This window comes from Dryobates pubescens, chromosome 5 (genome assembly GCF_014839835.1).
Source record: "Dryobates pubescens isolate bDryPub1 chromosome 5, bDryPub1.pri, whole genome shotgun sequence".
Classification (NCBI taxonomy): domain Eukaryota; kingdom Metazoa; phylum Chordata; class Aves; order Piciformes; family Picidae; genus Dryobates; species Dryobates pubescens.
The window spans coordinates 35,056,144-35,074,407 of record NC_071616.1 but is presented as its reverse complement, the minus strand read 5'-3'; the positions used below and the strand labels follow the sequence as shown (position 1 = coordinate 35,074,407).

The following is an 18,264-nucleotide window of genomic DNA, read 5'->3' as shown; positions in this document are numbered from 1 at the left end:
ACTTCAAGGGTTTTGGAGGGATCCCGGAGGCGATCGTCTGAAGAAGGCGGTACCTGCTGCTCAGGTGGCAGGTCCCTGCTCGCTTCTGTAGCACTGGCAAACTCTAGAAGGTAAAAACGCGCTGTTATCTCTCCCCCTTCTCTTGCTGCGAGCAGAGGAGCCCAAGTGCCCCTTGCCGTGCCGCTCCGGTGAGGCAGCGCTCGAGGAATAAGGCGCTGGCGGGGTCGGGGCCGAAGGAAACCCTCCCACCTCCTTCCCTGGAGGAGGCGGCGGCCCCGCCGCAAGCCCGGGCGCAGAAGCCCGAAGGAGCGTTGCTGCACCTGCCCGGGATCGTGCCAACTGCCTAGCCGTGTCGGGGTACCGGGGGCGCGGGCCAGCGGTCTCTTTAAAAGCCGGGGCCGGGCCGGGCGGGCGCGGCGACAGGGGGCGGCGGCGGCGTGCGCGGGGCTCGGGCTGCTCCGGCACCGCGGCGCGCTCAGCCCTGCGCAGCTCCGCCCGCGGCTGGCTCGGCTCGGCGCGGCTTGGCCAGCCCAGCCCAGCCCAGCCTCGCCTCCCCGGGACCCCCAGAAGTCTCCGCGGCCGGGGCAACCCTGGAGCCCCCTGCCCCGCAGCGGAGGCTTGCCGCGAGTTGGCGCGACGGCCGGTGGCCGCCCGGCTGCGGAGGTGAGAGGGGGCGGCGGGCGGGGGGCGGCACGGCACGGCCCGGCTCGGCACCGCACGGATCGGTGGGGGCTACCCGCCCGGCGGGCGCCGGGCGCCGCCGCTCCTAAGCTCCGCGGGTGGGTTGCTCCTGACCTCCCTCACGGCAACTATTTCGGATCGTTTTATCTGTCTCCCCGTTTCCCGCTACCCCGGCGGGGCTGGGCGCTGTCCACCCGGGCGGAGTGGGCGCGCACCGACCTCCCGGGACGCTCCGGCCCCGGCTTCTTTTGCCCGACTTTTTGGGAAATCACGGTTCCCACATCGGGGCTTTTCGGAGTGGAAAACGGGGGAGCCTGACGAAAGAGAAGACGATACTACGCTGAGTTACAGCAGGGTGATGCTTAGTAAGAGCCCACGGTTTGCCAAAGGCATAAGGATTTATTAAAAAAAAAAAATATTAATGAGGAAAGAAGAGAGGCTGAAGATGAAAGTTTTTTTCCTTTAATATTTTTTCCTATTCCCAGTCTTTGGATCTATTACTGTAGCGCCTTTCTTCCCCGCCTTCCATTTGTTTGTATTAATGATTTAGTAGCCGTCTTGCCTGAAAACTTCCACCGTGAGCGACTGCTGTGGGTTTTCAGGCAGTCAGTGACCTTAAAGGTTGGTTCAATGCTTTCTTCGTGCAAGATGTATGGGATGGTTGGGCGTTTGGGTTTGGGTTGGGTTCTTTTTGATTTCGTGGTTTTTGGTTTTTATTTTTTTTTCCTTCTTTCCTTTTCTGAAAAAATAAAATCCTTCTACTCTAGAATTTAAAAGAAAACATCGTTCAGGCAGGGAGTGATGTAATTCTCCTACCTAAGGGCACTGACTCTGGTGCTTTGCAGGTGACTTGTCTTTTGCTTACTCTTTAAATTTATTTTAATTGCAGTCTTTTTTTTTGTAGCTAGGAAATAACATATCTAACCAGTGCTCTTTGAGGATGCATTTTCTTCAAACAGAAATCTTTTTCTTTCCAATTTAGTTGTTGGTTTGTTGTTTTTTTTTTTTTCCCCCTGACATCTCCCCCCACAAAGAAAACAATTAAAAAAAAAAAAAGGTTTTGCGTGAGATCAGCGGCAGAAAAACCCAAGGATCAGGGAGGCAGAACCCAGGCTAAAAACATCAAATCATTTAAAAAAACCCAAACAAGGACACTTCCAGCCTTTTGCTTTTCCAAGCTCCCTTTCCACCTTTTGGTGATTAAATTCTTCCATGCCTTTTTTTTTTTTTTTTTTGGCAAATACTTAAAAAAAAAATTATTTGTGGTTCAGCTAAATATTAATTGTTCCTTCTGTATTTTTGGTTTTACTGCACACAATTGTTTTGTGGCGAGCACACACAGACCTCCTGAAAAAGGCGATTAGTGGAAACAACCGCTCACCAGTACCTGCTTGTTACACATTTGGAGGGGCTCTTCTTTTCTTTTCTTTTTTTTTTTTGAGGGGTGAACTTTTAACTAGCCTGGTGAAAAGTCTGAGAGATGTTGAGTAGGTTGGGGGGAAATTGATCACAAAAGGTTTTGCTGGCCGTGATAATACAGTCAGTTATTAATTGTAACGTGAGCCAGAAGGGTGTTACGTCTGTCACCGGTTTAAGTTAAAATGGTCATCAGTGTTAAGTTGGGTAAGTTTTTTTTTTTTCCTAAGGGTTAGTAGCATTTTAGGGAGGAGGAGGTTGCAGAGATTATTGCTCTTGGTTTTGATACTGGGCACACTTTGTCAGCTGAACGCACCAGGGGATTGTATGGATGTAATTTTCCAGTTTTTTCCTATCGGTTTCTTTTTTGTCTTTGGCAGTTTCTTAAGCATTCATCCCTGTCTAACCAAGTGTCTGGTTTTTGGGAATAGGGAGGTGCAGCTGGAGAGGTTAGAAGTTTGAAGATAATGGCAGCAACAGGATTGCATTTATTTGTTAAAAACAAAAACAAACCAACAACAGTAAAAAAAAAAAGGAAGTTAGGAGGTGAGGGTTCTCTTTCTGGAGCATTCGGGCACCTTCCGGTGGGGTATGTCTCTAGGTTTTTAATTATTTATTTCAGTTTTGTCCTTTGAAAAATGAAGTGGAGTGAAACCAAAAGGAAACGAAATAAAATTAGACTAAGCGTTGAAAAATAAAGAAATGAAGGAATGGAATGGCTGAAAGCCCAACACTTGGTTTCCTCATCCTGGTGGTGATGGCTTCTCGATAGAAGCGATATCTGCCGATATCACCCCTGTTCCATGGCTGTAGCCTGGCCTCATTTTACGCTGCGTTTCCACTGAACATGTTGACGTGCTGCTGCTTATATAAGGGGAAGAACAAATTCGAGCGGATTAGTGCTTGGGATTTTGAGATCGGCTACCCAGATCGCGTTGTGGGTTTTTTCCTTTCCTTGGGGGAGCTGGTGGGGAAGGCTGGAGAATGGTGGGAGGGGGTGAAGTCGGGATGTGTGGTTGGGGGAAGATGGGGGTGATGCGGGGAGTAGCTTATTCGCATAATGTCTGCGCTGCATCCCTTCTTTCCTTTCTATAAAACCCCATTATCTCTAAAAACACATTATTCTTCAGCCCGCGCTGAAAAAAATTAGTAGGAGGGGTTATCATAGGGAGGGGGCTTGGTATGGGAGTCATTAGACCCACTGCTGCAAAACCAAGATACAGAAATCCATCTGCACCAACATTTTGGGGGGAGGGAGGGCGTAGAGAGGGGGGGAAGGGATAGATTGTCTATCTTGGATTAGCAAAGTGGAGCTTTGTATTCTTCGCTTTCCTCCCCATTTTCTGCCATTTCCCTCCATCCTCCCCCCCCAATCCACACACCCGCTTTCCTCCTCCCAGCCCCCACCCCCCCGAAGGTTTCTTGTCCCTCGACGAGAAAATTCTGTGTTACATCCTGATGGCTCTGCGGATTTTTCCCCCCCCCCCTTTTTTTTTATTTATTTAATTTTTTTTTTTAGTGCATCACAACAGTGGCACAATGACCTCTGCTTCATGCCACACAGATGTGGGGTCCCGATAGGACGGTGGCCGCACCTCGGGCACGCGTGCGGGCACTCGCGCACCGCCGTTATGCACCGAAGACAGGCCCTGATTTAATTCCGATTTCTGTGTGCGTGTCTCTGCGTACGTGTGTGCACGGCTGATAAACACTGGCACAGGGCAGGGAGCGCAGTAAATGCCAAAGGCACGTCCAGCCATTTCGCCAGCCCATCCTGCCGCTCTCTTTCCCTGGACATTGTGTCACACATCATGAGATTTTTGTGTTGGGGAGGGGTGTGCCCTGTGTGGATGGCAGGGACCCAGGGGTTGGAGGGAGTGTATGTGTACTGGGGAGGGAGGAATTGGGTGGGGGGAAAATGGACCTGACGACGCTAATAACATTATTTTGGTCAAATGAACGTCTGGTGATAATGATTCAGTGTAACCATCCGTGAAATACATGCTTGCGACACACTGGAATAAAGGTTACTCCAGGGAGCTCCAACAGAGCCAGGCATGCTCAGGGGTGTGAGCCAGCCCCTTAATGGGGGAAACAAAATTCATAAGCACCCCAGGCCCCCTCCTTCCCCAGTGCTTCCTTGCGTGTCCGAGCTGGAGGGCATTGCGATGGAGAGAGGGGGTGTGCTGCACTGGAGCCAGGTCCAAACAAAGCCTTCTCGCCTCGTCCTCCTGTGCCATCCTCCCTTGCCCTCTTTGAGCTTATCCGTGCCGTTGATCCAGATGATACAGGAATATCGCCATTTCCATGCAGTCCCTGCCACAGGCTGGAGGGTGGCGAATCAAGAGAGGCGGGGGAAAAGCTCCTTGTGTTTCTGTTGTAAGATGTGCAGGGGAGCCACAGCTTTTTGGGCCTGTGTAGAGCATGGAAAAGGCTGGGGAGGGGGAGAGCAAAGAAAAATGGGAATCTCTTCCTCCATCCCTTTCTCCTTTTCTTCTTTCCCCCAACTAGAACCTGGAAAAGGGCCCAGCAAGCCTCAGCAGGTGTTGTGGGTGGCTGGTGTGCAGGGTTGGGGGAGATGAGGCAGTGAGCTTTACTTGAATATCAAGCAGGTCAGGACCCTTTCCAAGGCTTGTAAACCTGCTCAGCACCCCCCATCTCTGAGTGTCAAGGACCTCCTTGCTTGGCCATGGGCTGCTCACGCTCAGGTGGAGGGGAGCTGGGGGAAGTATGTTCTCTTGTGGTTCTGTCAGCTGCTGCTTCTCATCTCTTCTGTGTGGCTGTGCCTGCTCAGAGGTCTCTATATTTCTGGATCTTTCCACTTTATGGAGCAATAGCAAAAACAGAATAAATAGATCTGTTCAGGGCTATTGTTGTTTGCCTTTTGCTTTGTTCTCTCTCTCTGACCTTCAGGTGCAATAGTGAACTACATCCAGGAAGATGGGGCAAGGGTGTGGTCCGATGCCCCATACATTTGGTGTGGGTGATGCTCAGAGAGATGCTATTTTCCCCTGGTCCCCTGCTTTGTGCTGACCAGACCCAGTTTTGTCCCACCTGTCCAGCTTCACCAGTAGTTACTTGCTGATCTGTCCCTGCCCTCCCCTTCACCCCACTCACTTCAGAAATGGATGTCATGCTGCAACTCCTGTGCTTGTAGGCCAGTGAAGATGATGCAGTGGCCAGCTGAGCAACAGGCAGAGGGTGCTGCAGGGCCTGTGTGCCTGCTCCACTCTGGTACCCTGCAGGGTGAAGGTGGACCCTGGTTTAATGATTCCCCTATTTCCCCAGTGGTTAAAGTACTGGTGTGTTCTTGTGGCCCAGTGAACCTCTGTTTATAAATTATTTGTTAGCAGGAGTAGGAAAGGTTGGGAAAAAATGTTATTGTAGATAAACTCCCATGACTGCAGTGTGAGTTTTGTAGCTCAGCAGTTCCTGACTGTGGTGCTTTGAACTTCCTTGAGTTTGCACAACCAACAGACCAGAGTGAAATTCACATAATGCTGGAACTTAGAATGGTTGGAACCTTTGAAGTGAGAAGCAACTCTGTTCCTGCAGAGTATTTGGAGGGTGAGAGGTGGTGCCAGGAGTAATTTGTGATAGTGAGGATGGTGGATTTTTAAGCCTCAAGTCCCTGTGCAAAAAGGAAATAAGTGTACATCTTCCCTCCCTTATTCTCTCCCCCAACTCCAAGTTACCAAGCTATTAGGTGCAGGCAACTGTTATTCTCTTTGTGCTGGGATTGGATTTAAGGCCTTAACCTAGAGGACATCTTCAAATGGCACAAAATCTGGCTGTTGTCTGGGGTATTTCTGGGAAGGGAAAATCTATTCCCTTTCTTGTAGCAGCAGTGGTATTTTGGTGGATCTACTGAACTTCTTGCTTTTGGTTTCTGGGGATCTTGAGTTTACTTGTCTTGAGAAGTGGAGTGTATTTTTTACCTCTTGATCTGTTTTCCTTTGCTCTCTCTTCAGTTCTCACTTCCGTTCTCTAGGCATGTGCAGGTGGAGGTCTGGATACTGGCTGAGCTGTGATATGTTGTATGAAGGACAATGAGACACAGTATCTAGCCAAGAACAAACTAAATGAGCCAGAAGCTTTGTGCTGACCAAAAGCCAATACAAGGGGTGGCCTCTGATGGTGCTTCAAGAGACATGGTGTTTAATTTTAAACCAAAATACATCCAGCTTAATCTGTCCCTGCCCCCACCATCATGAAGTGGAAGCAGGCTTTATTTTGGGATTACTGCCAATGCAGCTGGAGCAAGAAATTACCCAAATTTTGGTTAATCTTTGGGAATTTTTATCAGCTTGCTTCTCCCCCTCATCCCCCTCTTCTAGTTAATAGCAGAGCCTGTCAGTCTAGCAGAGTTGGCTCTTAATTCATGCAGCAAGTGATAAAGGAGATAGTTTACATTTCAGAAACCAACATGCTAGAGGGATTGGTAGCTTCTTGAAACCAGCACACTACATAATCTTGGATCAGACGTGCTTTCTTTTTTCTTCTCACATGGAAGTAGACAAAGGCAAATCATCTTTGTAAAGGACCCTGAGAATCCAAGGTAATGTTTTGCTCTCTCACTGCCAACCTAAACAGACAGTCCAAGATATGTTAATAGAAGGGCAGCATGGGAGAATTGTGTTCTGCTTTGCTTGTGTGTGGTAATGGCATTTTTAGTGCCCTGCATTTGTACCTTTTCTCCCTTTTTTTCTTTTCTGTGGCATGGAGGAATCACAACTTTGGGTTGGACTAGCCTGTGTGTGGTTTTACTGAGGTCTAGCAGAAATGATGTGCTGTTCCCTGCACTCCTAGTGGAAATAAACCAGTGGTGTTGGAAGGTCCTGCTTTCCTTCCTTAAGGGAAGGTGGGGATACAGTTTCTCTTGTCAGTTACAGAAGAAGGTACTCTGCACACTGGACAGTTGTTGGAAACTATATGTCATACAGCCAGCTTGGCAGAGTCCTCCATCTGTGCTGAAGTCTGCAGCCTCTCAGGACCCTGGCATGCTGGAGGTGTTGCCATGTGGCTTTGTAGAGGATAGTGAAGGTGTTTGCACTGCCATCTGAAGTTGAACTTTGAAATGTGGCCAGTAGTGAGCGAATTAGCTGTTCATCTGTGTTGCTCCCCGGTGTCTCTTAGAGATTTCCCCTTGTGTCTTACAGCCCTGTGTCTAAATTCTCTTCCAGGCATGCTCCTCTGCCTGTTTCTTGTCTGCTGGCAGGTGTTGGGAAGGGAACATCAGGGTGAGGGGGACTCTGTCAGCATACCTTTTGTCTCTCAGTGGTGTGCTCCGCTCCTGTCCTTTTACAAATTCCTTTCCTCTGCCCTTGATGGTGAGGGATGGCTTATTTCAAACACAATCTGCTTGTGTCACTCCTGGCCCTTCTGCTTGTCATCCATCACATCACAGCAACTAATTAACACTAGTAGCTTTGGATCCTGGGAAGGACAGTGCTGGGATAGTAGACTCTTTCAAAGATCCTGATGTCTTCCCTTGTAACTAGGGCAGCCCGGCTGAGGAGCTCATGGATTCCATTGTCTTGTGCCTGCTGCACCGCGCTGTAGTGTGAGGGTGCCTGGGTGCTTATCAGGGAGGGTGCCCAAGGCCTAGGGCTGCCTTGTAATGCCCTTGACAGTGCTGCAGCATCCCCTGCATCCAGGTACCTTCCAGCAGCTGGATAAGAGCCAAAGAATGGGATGGAATAATAATTGATGAGGATGAAGGGAAGTATGATGTAAACCTTCTGAAGCTGCTGGTAGCTTCTCCACTGCCTTTGGGTACACACAGCTGCACATAGTTCCAGAATTTGTGAGTTTGACCCTGGGAGCATCTACTCATGACAAAACATACCATGCTGTTTCTGCTGTGCTGCTGAGTCTAGTGCTGTGTTGGTGGGGGGTGTTGTCAGGGGAATGGGTGTGCTGCTCCCATGGAGTGGCCGGTTTAAAGGTGAAGCACTGGTCATACGGTGAGGCTACCGAGGGAACATTTGCTCCCCTTCTATTCCCTTCCTGTTGTCATAAACCACTTATAAGGAAAGGAAGATTCCTGTGGAGATGGAATGGAAAGGAACTAAGCAAGAGGGTGATGCTTGCTGGCAGCTGGAGGAGGATGAGGAGAGGAAGAGCTCTCCAGCAGGGTAACAGTCTGATGGGACTGGCTGCATCTGCAGAGCAGGGAGGTGCTGGCTTCATTTCAGTCTGCTGTTGCAGCCTTTTTTTTTTTTCCCTTTCCCAATAATGTGTTAATTAAACATTGATTTCAGGGGAAAAAGGAATCTGCTTGAAGTGCAGAAACTAAATGGAGTGTAGAGGAACAGGATCTGGTGAGGAATGTGTGTAAGGACCTTCTGTCAGCTCTCTTCATGACCAGTCATGGAAAGAAGCAAGGAAGGGGCTGGAGAAAAACCCCTGTTTGCCTTGAGTTTGGAGTCCTTCACTTGTCTCGAGGGGGAACCTTGTTCCTTCTGTAGCTGCATAGTTGTCAACTGATGTGTACTAAGGAGTTACTAGGTAGTCAACTGTGTTTTCTTACAAGTAATGAAATACTTAATTTTTATTAAACAGTGCAATAGAGATTTTTCAAGTCATGTTAATGTTTAAGAGAGTTTCTGTCCAGTTTGGAGCTCTCCTGATTTTCTACTCTAGTAGTTCCTGTTGTATCTATAAATTAATTAAGCTGTGGTCCAAGTTAAGGCACCAATCATAAAGGCATACTTGCTATCATTACTTGCAGATGTCTAGCAGCTTAACTGACCTTCATTTACTGCATGTGGATAAGTCAGTCATCGAACATGGTGTGAGATTGTGATGTGCACATTTAACGGTCTCTCTTCTAGTCATCAGTGCACTAGAAGGTGAGACAAGATTGTGGTGTCTCCCTCCCTTGCTTGGTTGAACTCTGTTCTGTTCATTAGACTGGAAGAGTCAGTGGGAGGCTATGCTGCCCTCCTTTTGTGCTTCCAGGTGTTAGAGATGCATAGGGAAGATAGGAATCCTTGCTGTAGTGTGAGATCTTCTCTGGAATAAACCTCTCTGCTGATATATGCATATATACTCTCAGCATTAAACAGTTCAATTTGAATTATTTTGACCACTGTGCCTTTCTGTCTTCTGTAGTTCTGGGAGATAATGGAAAGGAGACTATAACCTGTCTGACCTTTCTGAGCACTGCATAAGTCTGAATGAAAGTGATGCCACAAAGACCTCAATCAACTCATGCAATGAGTGAAATGGCAGCATGGTCCTGAGAAAGAGACCCATCCTGGCTACTAAATTAATTTCTGCACCATCTGTAATACTGTACTACAGGAGGATCTGCTGCAGCATCAGGACACATTTGAAAAAGAACAGATTAAATCATAGTCATCATCATCAACTATTTTCCAGGGGAATTTTTGACTTGTTGATGGCCCATGAAACTCACAGAGTAACAGAATGGTTGAGGTTGGAAGTGACTTCTGAACATCACCTGATCCATCCCCTTGCTCAAGCAGGGCTATGTAAAAAATGTGAACATGTTCAGACAACTTTTGAATATTATCAAGCAGGGAGACTTCACAACTTCCCTGGGGAATGTGTGGCAAGGCACAACCTCACAATAGAAAAGTGTTTCCTGATGTTCAGACAGCACCTCCTGTATCTCAGTTTGTGGTCTTTAGCTCTGGTCCTGTCACTAAGCAGCACGACAATGAGCCTGGCTCTGTCCTCACTAAACCCTCCCTTCAGATATTTATGTACATTGGTAAGATTCTCCCCAAGCCTTTACTTCTCCAGGCGACACAGTCCCAACTCTCCCAGCCTTTCCTTGTTGGCCCTTTGTTGGATTCTCCTCATTATCTCCATCTCTCTCATGTACTGGGGGCCCCAGAACTGCACACAATACTCCACATTTGGCCTCAGCAGAGGGGAAGGATTGCCTTCTTCATCCTGCTTACAGCACTCCTAATGCAGCCTGGGGTACCAGTAGCTGCCTTCTGTGCAAGGGCACATTACTGGCTGATGTTCAGTTTGTTTTCCACCAGGACTCCCAGGCCCTTTTCTGCAAAGCTGCTTTTCAGCCAGGTGGCCCTCATATTGTATGACCATGAACATCACTAGAATAATATGAAGTGTCAGCAGAGCAGTCAGGGTGTGGCCCTTAAATATTAAGCAGAAGTTTGGATTTCTTTGTCAGAATATGTCAAACCATTTTTTTCATACTAGTAATTTCCTGATTTTGACTTTTCAGTGGATGGATATTTTTTAAAGGATTATGATTTCCTTGAAAGAAAGGTTTTCTGTACTTGAGAACAGAATAGTTCCAGCTGCATGGGATCTACAATGGTTATCTAGTCCAAGTGCATGACCACATATTGAAGTTTTATCTAACAACAGTGGACCAAAAGGCATAATTTTCTTGAGCCAGTCATGAGGTCTGTGGTGACAGGTTGGACTTGATGATCTTTGAGGTCTCTTCCAACCTTAGTGATACTGAATACTGAATACAGTTCTTAAGTATTTTTCACATGTGCACCTTGTCTTCCTTGTTGGTTGATATGCCCTAGCAGTTCTCTTTGGTACTAACTTTGATCATAGGGATGTGGTGCCTAGGAGGTTGCAATGTTTTTTTGGGAGTGGATTGTAATTTTATTGAATGAACATATTTTGTGAGACTAGAGTGAACTACTCCTTCTCTACTAAACCACAGTGTATCAAGTAGAAATGCAGAGTGAAGAGGGAGTAATAAATTGTTAGGGTTTTGATAAGACAGTAACTCTTTTAAGAAGTTTGCCTGAAAGCAGCAGTTCTTCCTTTGTGCTCACTTTGTTGCTCAAGTGTGACACGAGGCAGGAAGTTGATTTGCTTTCTTGGCACAGCATAGGGCATAAACCTATTAAACTGAAAAATGCTCAAAATTTGATAAGAAGTTTGTTAAAGACAAATGAAAAGTACTGCACTTGGCAGGGTGAAATCAAATTCCAAGAAGTAAAATGGGGGATAACAAGCCAGGCAACAGAACTGCAGAAAAGGATCTGGGAGGTACTACGGTGAGTCAGAGGCTGAATGTGAGTCAACAGTGTGGTGACGTTGCAAAAAGGCAAATCTCAGGGTATATTTAACAGGAGTGTCATGTGGAGCACACTGGCAGTAGTTTTTCTACTCTAGCAGCCACTTTGGAAGGCACAGGAGAGCACTGCTCCAATGCAAGCAGCAAACCCAGAAACTGTGGAAGGAGATGAGGAGAGAAGAGACACAGTGACAAGCACCACTTGGAAGTACAGACTTAAGAACTGGCTTGGTGTAGTGTAGAGAGAAGAATGATGAGGGACATGAGAAGTCTTCCAATATTTAAAAGCTTGTTTTAAGAAGACAGTGATTAATTGTTCTCTGTGTCCATTGGGGATAGGAGAAGTAATCAGCTTAATTTGTAGCAAGGAAGATGTGGAGAATAGGTGCTAGGAAAAGCTTTGTGAGCATTCATATAGTTAAGCATGAAAACAGCTTCCTGAGAGAGACTGTAGTACCCTCATCACAGAGTTTTTAAGAGCAGATGGCACAGGGCACTGAATTTTATCTAGATTTTGTTGCAATTTTGATGTCTTCAGAAGGGGACTGGGCTGCCTGAACTCTTGATGTCTTGTCCCAGTACCTCTTGCACTCCCTGAAAAGCAGGCTTTTTCCCTTATTGGCAGTTCTGATGGGAGCATGGGGAGGCAGGGCCAGGATGAAACAACTGCTCTGCAAATGCTCCTGCAGCACCTTCTGTGCCCCGAGCACTATCCAGTTTTACACTGCATGTCTCAAAAAGGCCTGCGGGAGTTTGTGCGTTTGGTGCTGTCACATTAGCATCCAGCACTATAAGCCTTTCTATTTCTGGAGATAATAAACAAGCAAAGGGCTGGCCCAGCTTTCTGCATCCCTGTAAGTAGGAAATGGAAGTTGTTAGAAACTCTTACCCTAGTTATTGAGTAATTTACAAGGGGAAGATTTGGAGAAGTGATTTGGAGATGGAAAAGAAGGTGTACACTTCTGCTTTCACCTGTTAAAAAACACTGCAGGTTTGTATGGTGTGTCACAGTTACTATAAGATGATTTTCCTGTGCTCTTCCATCAGATGTGGTGGTCAAGGGCAAAGGATTTTTCTCTCTACAACATCTTTTCTTCTAGTTGCCTAAAGTGGAATAGTGTGGATTAGACGTTGCAAGGAGGTGCGTTAGCAGCCAGTGAATTTGAGAAGAGGGAGTCTAAAGCCTGATTCGGTAAAGATTGCTTCAAGCTGCAACAGGGTTGGTCTAGGCTGGACATCAGGAAAATGTTTTTCACAGAAAGAGTGGTCAGACATTGGTATAGGCTTCCCAGGGAGGTGGTTGAATCACCATCCCTGGATGCGTTTAGAAGTTGTGTAGATGTGGTGCTTGGGGCTATGGTTTAGGGGTGAACTTTGTAGAGTAGGGTCAGTGGTTGGACTTGATGATCCCAGGGGTCTTTTCCAACTTGAATGATCCTACGATATACTTCAGTACTCACAAAAGGAACTTATGACACTTCCAGAGAGGAGGATATTACTCAAGAACTGAGGCTTTTCTTCCCTGAGGATTCAGGAAAACCTTTAAATGGCTACTAGAAAGCAGTCCAAGACATGCTGTGTGGTGTTTTACTTCTATCCTTTCCTGAATCTTAAATTTACATGAACAGCCTGTCTGGAGCAAGTTGGGCCTGGGAGTGAATTCTTGAACAACTCCAGTGTATAAAGCTGGTTTCCCTAACAAACCACAAGGAAGGAAACTTCTCCCTTTAATTTAACAGATCATCCAGTAATATATGCTTGTTGAACTGGAGATAGTTTTGGGCTTGGCCACTACGTGTGTGCACAGTTTATAATACAAGCATTTTCTGCCTGCTTACCTAAACTTGTAACTGAGGCTCTTGCCATTCTTCAGAGTGAGTGGAGGATGAAGATACTACCCTCTACTTCTTGGCACTAGAAGTGAGTCAGGGTTGACACACAAGTAGGAGGCAACTGTTCGTGTGTAGGAAGCTTGTTCTGTCCAAGGAAAATGTAAGGGTTATATGTCCTGCTGCACAGAAAGGCTAATATCTTCTTCTGGAGCTCACTTCACACACCCTCATCATTTGAAGCATATGGAGAGCTCAGCAGATTCAGGCCTCGGAGAATGACTGGTGAAATGGTCGAAGGTAGGCTGGGATGTAATTATTTGTTTATGAGGCCCCATATTGCACCAAGTAATAATTGTTTATGAACACTGCTGTGAAGTCAGGAGGGAAACATTCCAACCCAAGGAGATAGTAAGAAATAACCTAATTATTGTTGTTATTATTATCTCTGCCTATTGTAGTCGCACCTACACAATCCTGGTTCAAATGCAGGGCAAAAAATGTTCCCTGCCCCAAAGAGCCAGCAAGCTAAGGATGAGACAGGAGACGACAGATGGACACAAATAACTGGGGGAGTACAGAGAAACAAAAACTGGTCAGCAAGACGGGCGGTATGAAAGCACGTTGACAGCTTAGCTGTCGTCAGGCTTTCTGTAGGCATGTGGCAAAGGATTACAACAACAATTCAAGCTGCGGCCTTTGCTTCGGTGCTTTTGCATGTGCGTCTTCCATCTGTGATATTTCAGCAGCTTAATTCTCACTTGATGAAGTTTTTACATCCCCAAACTTCCTAACGTTCATCTGACGTAGGTGGAGACATACTGGCCCAGCAATGCAATGTCCACTGCAGGCTTTAAGGAAAAAATCTGGGTTTTTATTGCAGAAAGAGGATGAGACAGTAAGCACAGGGTCTTGATGCTGTGTGTTTAAAAGGATACTGGGAAAATAGTGACAGATGTCATCCGGGTGAATATCCTAAGTGCCATAGTGCAAGATGTGTGGCTGAAGTTAGTGTCTCACCAAGGTGTTGCAAAAGCTATCTAATGCTATTCATTGGCAACAATTTTGTGTGTATAGGAGATGTCCTTGGTGCTGTATATTGGTGAGTGCAAGAGTGCATGAACATGTGGAGGGTTGTGACTCAGCTGCAGTGTGAACTGTTGTTCCAGGTGTCTGGCTGTACCATGCTGCTGGGGAACTTAAGGGCTCTGTCTATGCCAGTGGCTGCATTCACATGTCTTGTTTTGGGCATTACCTTGAGAAGGCCACAAACTTGGTATAGACATCAGGTAGTTTTAGGATGCCTTTCTTCCTGAATTTGAATTTTATCTACTAACTTTGTGTGGTGCTGTGATGTACTGTCTCTCTTTCACTGTGAGATTTGTTATCACTCACAATGCTAACATAAAGATGTGCTTCCTAGTAACCCTTATATTGCCAACACCCATCTCCCACTTTGGCCTGTTATGCCACTTATTCAGCAGCCCAGAAGAGACTGTGGGACATTAGATGCAGCTTCATGTTTTATAGCAGGTGTATAAGGGTGAATAGTTAAAATGGTCTGAAAGTTAAAGCTTGAGCTGTCCAATCAAGTCTTATTTAAGTCGTTCTGAGCAAAGTGGTTGCCAGGAGATCTCCAACACATACAAACTGCAGAACTATGAGACCATTAGTGCTAGAACACATTTTTGGGGCAAGCATTTGTAGAAAAGGGAGTTGCCTGTTTTGGGGTTTATTCCTGGATCTTCTGCAGAATTCTGTTTATCTTTGGAAACAAGTAATTAAAAGCACTGTGTTTTTTGGCTCATGTCTCCATGCTTCAATTTGTCCTTTATGCTCACCTAATAGAGGGTGAGATTTCATAGGTGCTTGTAGAAGTTTTAGATTTGCATCTGAAGAGTATGGAGGATGAGGACCAAATATGCAGCTCTTCTTGAGCTGAGTGTACTCAGCTCTCCCAGGTTCTTTGCATACCATGCTCTAGTCCCTAACCATCAAGATGGTTCTTGCAGTGTTGAAAGCTGATCATGTACTGAACTGTGTTGGCAAAAGAGTAGCCAGCAGGTCAAGGGATGGGATTATTTCCCCATACTCAGCACTTGGGGGATCATATCTGCTTACTGTGCCCAGTTCTGGGCTCCTCAGTTCAAGAAAGACTTTGATAAAATGCATCAAATCCAGCAAAGAACTGCCAAGGAGCATTGGTAGCAAGTGGATGCATTGGGTGGTTGTACCACTGACTACTAGCCATAAGTGCAGTGGTCCAGTCAATTGTCCATGTGCTTTGCAGTACACTCATCTAGTTCCATGTGTCTATAAATCATGGAACTGTAGACTGTTTCAAGTTGGAAGGGATTCGTAAGGATCATTGAGTCCAAATCCCTGCTCCTCTCAGGACTGCCTAAAACTAAACCACATGACTAAATGTCTTTCAGGTGCTCCATGAGCTCTAACAGGCCTGGTAGCCTGATTACTTCCTTGGATAGCTTGTTCCACTAACTGACTACTCTGTCAATGAGGAACATCTTCCTGATGTCCAATCTGAGCTTCCCCTGAGGCAGCTATGTACCATTGTTTACAATTATGCTATTGGAGACTCTTCCAAAAGCTCTGCCCTTGTTTTCATCATTTCTCAGCAGAGAAGCAATCTGGCTGATTCTTTTTTTAACCCTTGGTGAATCCATGTTGGTTGTTCCCAATCATCTTCTGGTCATTCATGTACCTGGAAATGGGTTCCAGGAGGATTTGCTGTGCAATCTTGCTTGGGATTGATGTCAATTTGACCAGTCTTCAGGTCCCTGAATGTTCCTTCTTGTGCTTTTTGAAGAGAGATGCAACACTTACCTCTTTCCAGCCATCAGGAGCCTCTTCCAATCACCATGACTTTTTCCAACATGACCAAGAGTGACCTTGCAGTGAAGTCAGCCATCTCTGCATCCTTCAGTGCTTTTGGGGCATCTTGTCTGGTCTGAGAGACTCGATTATGCTGAGTTTGGGGACTATGTCCCCAACTTAGTCTTCCTCTGTTGTGAGTAGTTTTTCAGCCCCCTTGATCCTTCCACTGGGCACATGGAACAACAAAGCTGAGAACAGTCCTTGCTAATGAATACCAATGCAAAAAAGACATTGAGGACCTAAGTGTTTTACTGCTAGTCCTCTGACTTCAGATCCAGAGTCTCCTTAGTCATCCTCTTTTTACCAGCGTGCATTTAGAAGCCCTTCTGCTGCCTTTCACATTTTGTGAAGTTTCATGCAATTTAATTTTTTCCCCTAATTTTCATCCTGATATGCTGAGGCAGAGTTTGAATATTCCTCTGGGGGAGCGCAGCCTTGCTTTCACCTTACATTTGCTTCCTTTTGTCTTTGAGCTCTGACAAGAATTTCCCATTCAGCTGCCTGCTTCTTTCCAAACATGCTTGGCTTCCCACATGGTGAGCTGGACTGTTCTTGTGCTTTGTGGAGTTTGTTCTTTAAGATCAATGAGGTCTCTTGGGCTCCTTTGCTAGATTATCCCATGTAAGTGCTGAGTGAATGATTTCTTAAAGCTCTCCAGTGATTCTTCTGTCACCATAATTGTGCTGGGAGAATGGTTCTGTTTGTAAACTGATTTATATGTCATTTCAGATTTGGTTGTTCTTCTCTTCTTGTAATTTTTCTCTCTCTCTACATTGAACACATTATATCTCTTCTCTCTTTTTCCATGGAAGTCTTTTCTGTCTGCTTTTTGCCTGACTCTGTACAGGCATTCTCATATGCTTTATTTGATGGTGGATTCTCTGTTTTGTTTGTTATTGTGGTTTGGTGTTTGTTTGTCTGGTTATTGCTTTTATTTGGTTTGGGTGTTTTTTTTGTTTGTGTTTTGTTGGTGTGGTTTTTTTTATGAGATGCCTCCCTTCTTTATACTGTCAGAGGTAAACAATCAAATGCAAAGGGCAGGAGGAACAAACTTTTCTTTCTTTTCTTTTTTTTTTTTTTTTTCATTCTGACATTGAATTATTCAATGACAAAAGCAAATTGCTATTTCTGTTTCTTATCTCTAGAATGGGTCTCAAATTCAATAGAATCTTTTTTTTTGTTGAAGATCTTAGACAACAGACTGATTTAATTACATTTATTACACTCTTCATCTTAGAATTGGTTTGAGATTTTAGCCCAAACCATTCTGTCAGTTAATAGTTGTCGAACTAAACAGATAGAATAGAATAAACCAGGTTGGTAAAGACCTTTGAGATCAGGTTCAACCTATCACCCAACACCATCTGATCAACTAAGCCATGGTACCAAGCGCCCCAGCCAATCTCTTTCTGAACACCTCCAGTGATGGGGACTCCACCACCTCCCTGGGCAGCACATTCCAATGGCCAATCACTCTCTCTATGAAGAGCTTCTTCCTAACATCCAGCCTAAACCTCCCCTGGTGCAGCTTGAGACTGTGTCCCTTGTTCTGGTGCTGGTTGCCTGGGAGAAGAGACCAACCCCCACCTGACTACAACCTCCCTTCAGGTAGTTGTAGAGGACAATAAGGTCTCCCCTGAGCCTCCTCTTCTCCAGGCTTAGCAACCCCAAACTTCAAATTTCAGTGCTGTGCACTATGTACCCTTTATACTGAGACTTTTAATAAGATTGATGTTGAAAATACACTTGAAATGGTGCTGTGGGCTAACTATAGATTAATTACTGAGACCCTGACGATCACCACATATTTAGAAACTGAACTAATCAAGTTACAAATTCCACATAAATGTTGGCAGCCTTTCATAGATAGTTTGTGCCATTGCTCAAAAGATTAAAGACACAGGTTCTTTGATTTGACCCCTTGGTCCCCAACCCTCCCAAGGTCCACTCTAGTCTTCTAGACACTATGGAGGTAAAAATTATCCAAGTTTATATTGTAATTGTATGGGGAGGAGACTAGTTTCATTAACTTGTAATCTATTTTAATTATACTACTATATTCCCCAGTAAGACACAAGAGTTGTGTCTAATCTCACACACAATAGTGTGTGTTTCTGTCCAAATGTAGAATAAAAGATTTTCATTCTAAGTGATTTGTGTCTCTAAAGTGTGCCCTTCTGTGGCCTCCAATAAAGATATCTTTCTGTGATTGACTGAGCCTCAAATACTGTGCCCAGACAGAATGTCCTGGAAGACTAACCTGCAGGAGGAAGGGAGTGAGATGAGTACTTCCTGGTATACTAGCAGCACAGTGTATGATGCTCAATTCCTGTGTGCCTTCTCAGTTCAGGTATGTGTTGCAAGGGCCAGAGAGCTTTAATTTAGAACAGTTTTTAG

The 18,264-nt window shown here is 45.6% G+C and overlaps 1 protein-coding gene across 31 annotated transcripts in view; it reads left to right on the top strand.

Annotated features, from left to right (window-relative positions):
- Window positions 1–434: 434 nt before the first annotated feature.
- NRXN3 (neurexin 3) overlaps window positions 435–18,264 on the top strand; it is a 1,013,077-nt gene continuing 995,247 nt past the window's right edge. For 30 of the 31 annotated variants that reach the window (XM_054161979.1, XM_054161978.1, XM_054161962.1 and 27 more), the window contains exon 1: window positions 435–663. The gene's annotated coding sequence lies outside the window, so the exon portion shown is untranslated. Of the gene's footprint in view, window positions 664–1,197; window positions 1,303–18,264 lie in introns of those variants that run through there. The other variant, XM_054161949.1, reaches the window with a different exon arrangement.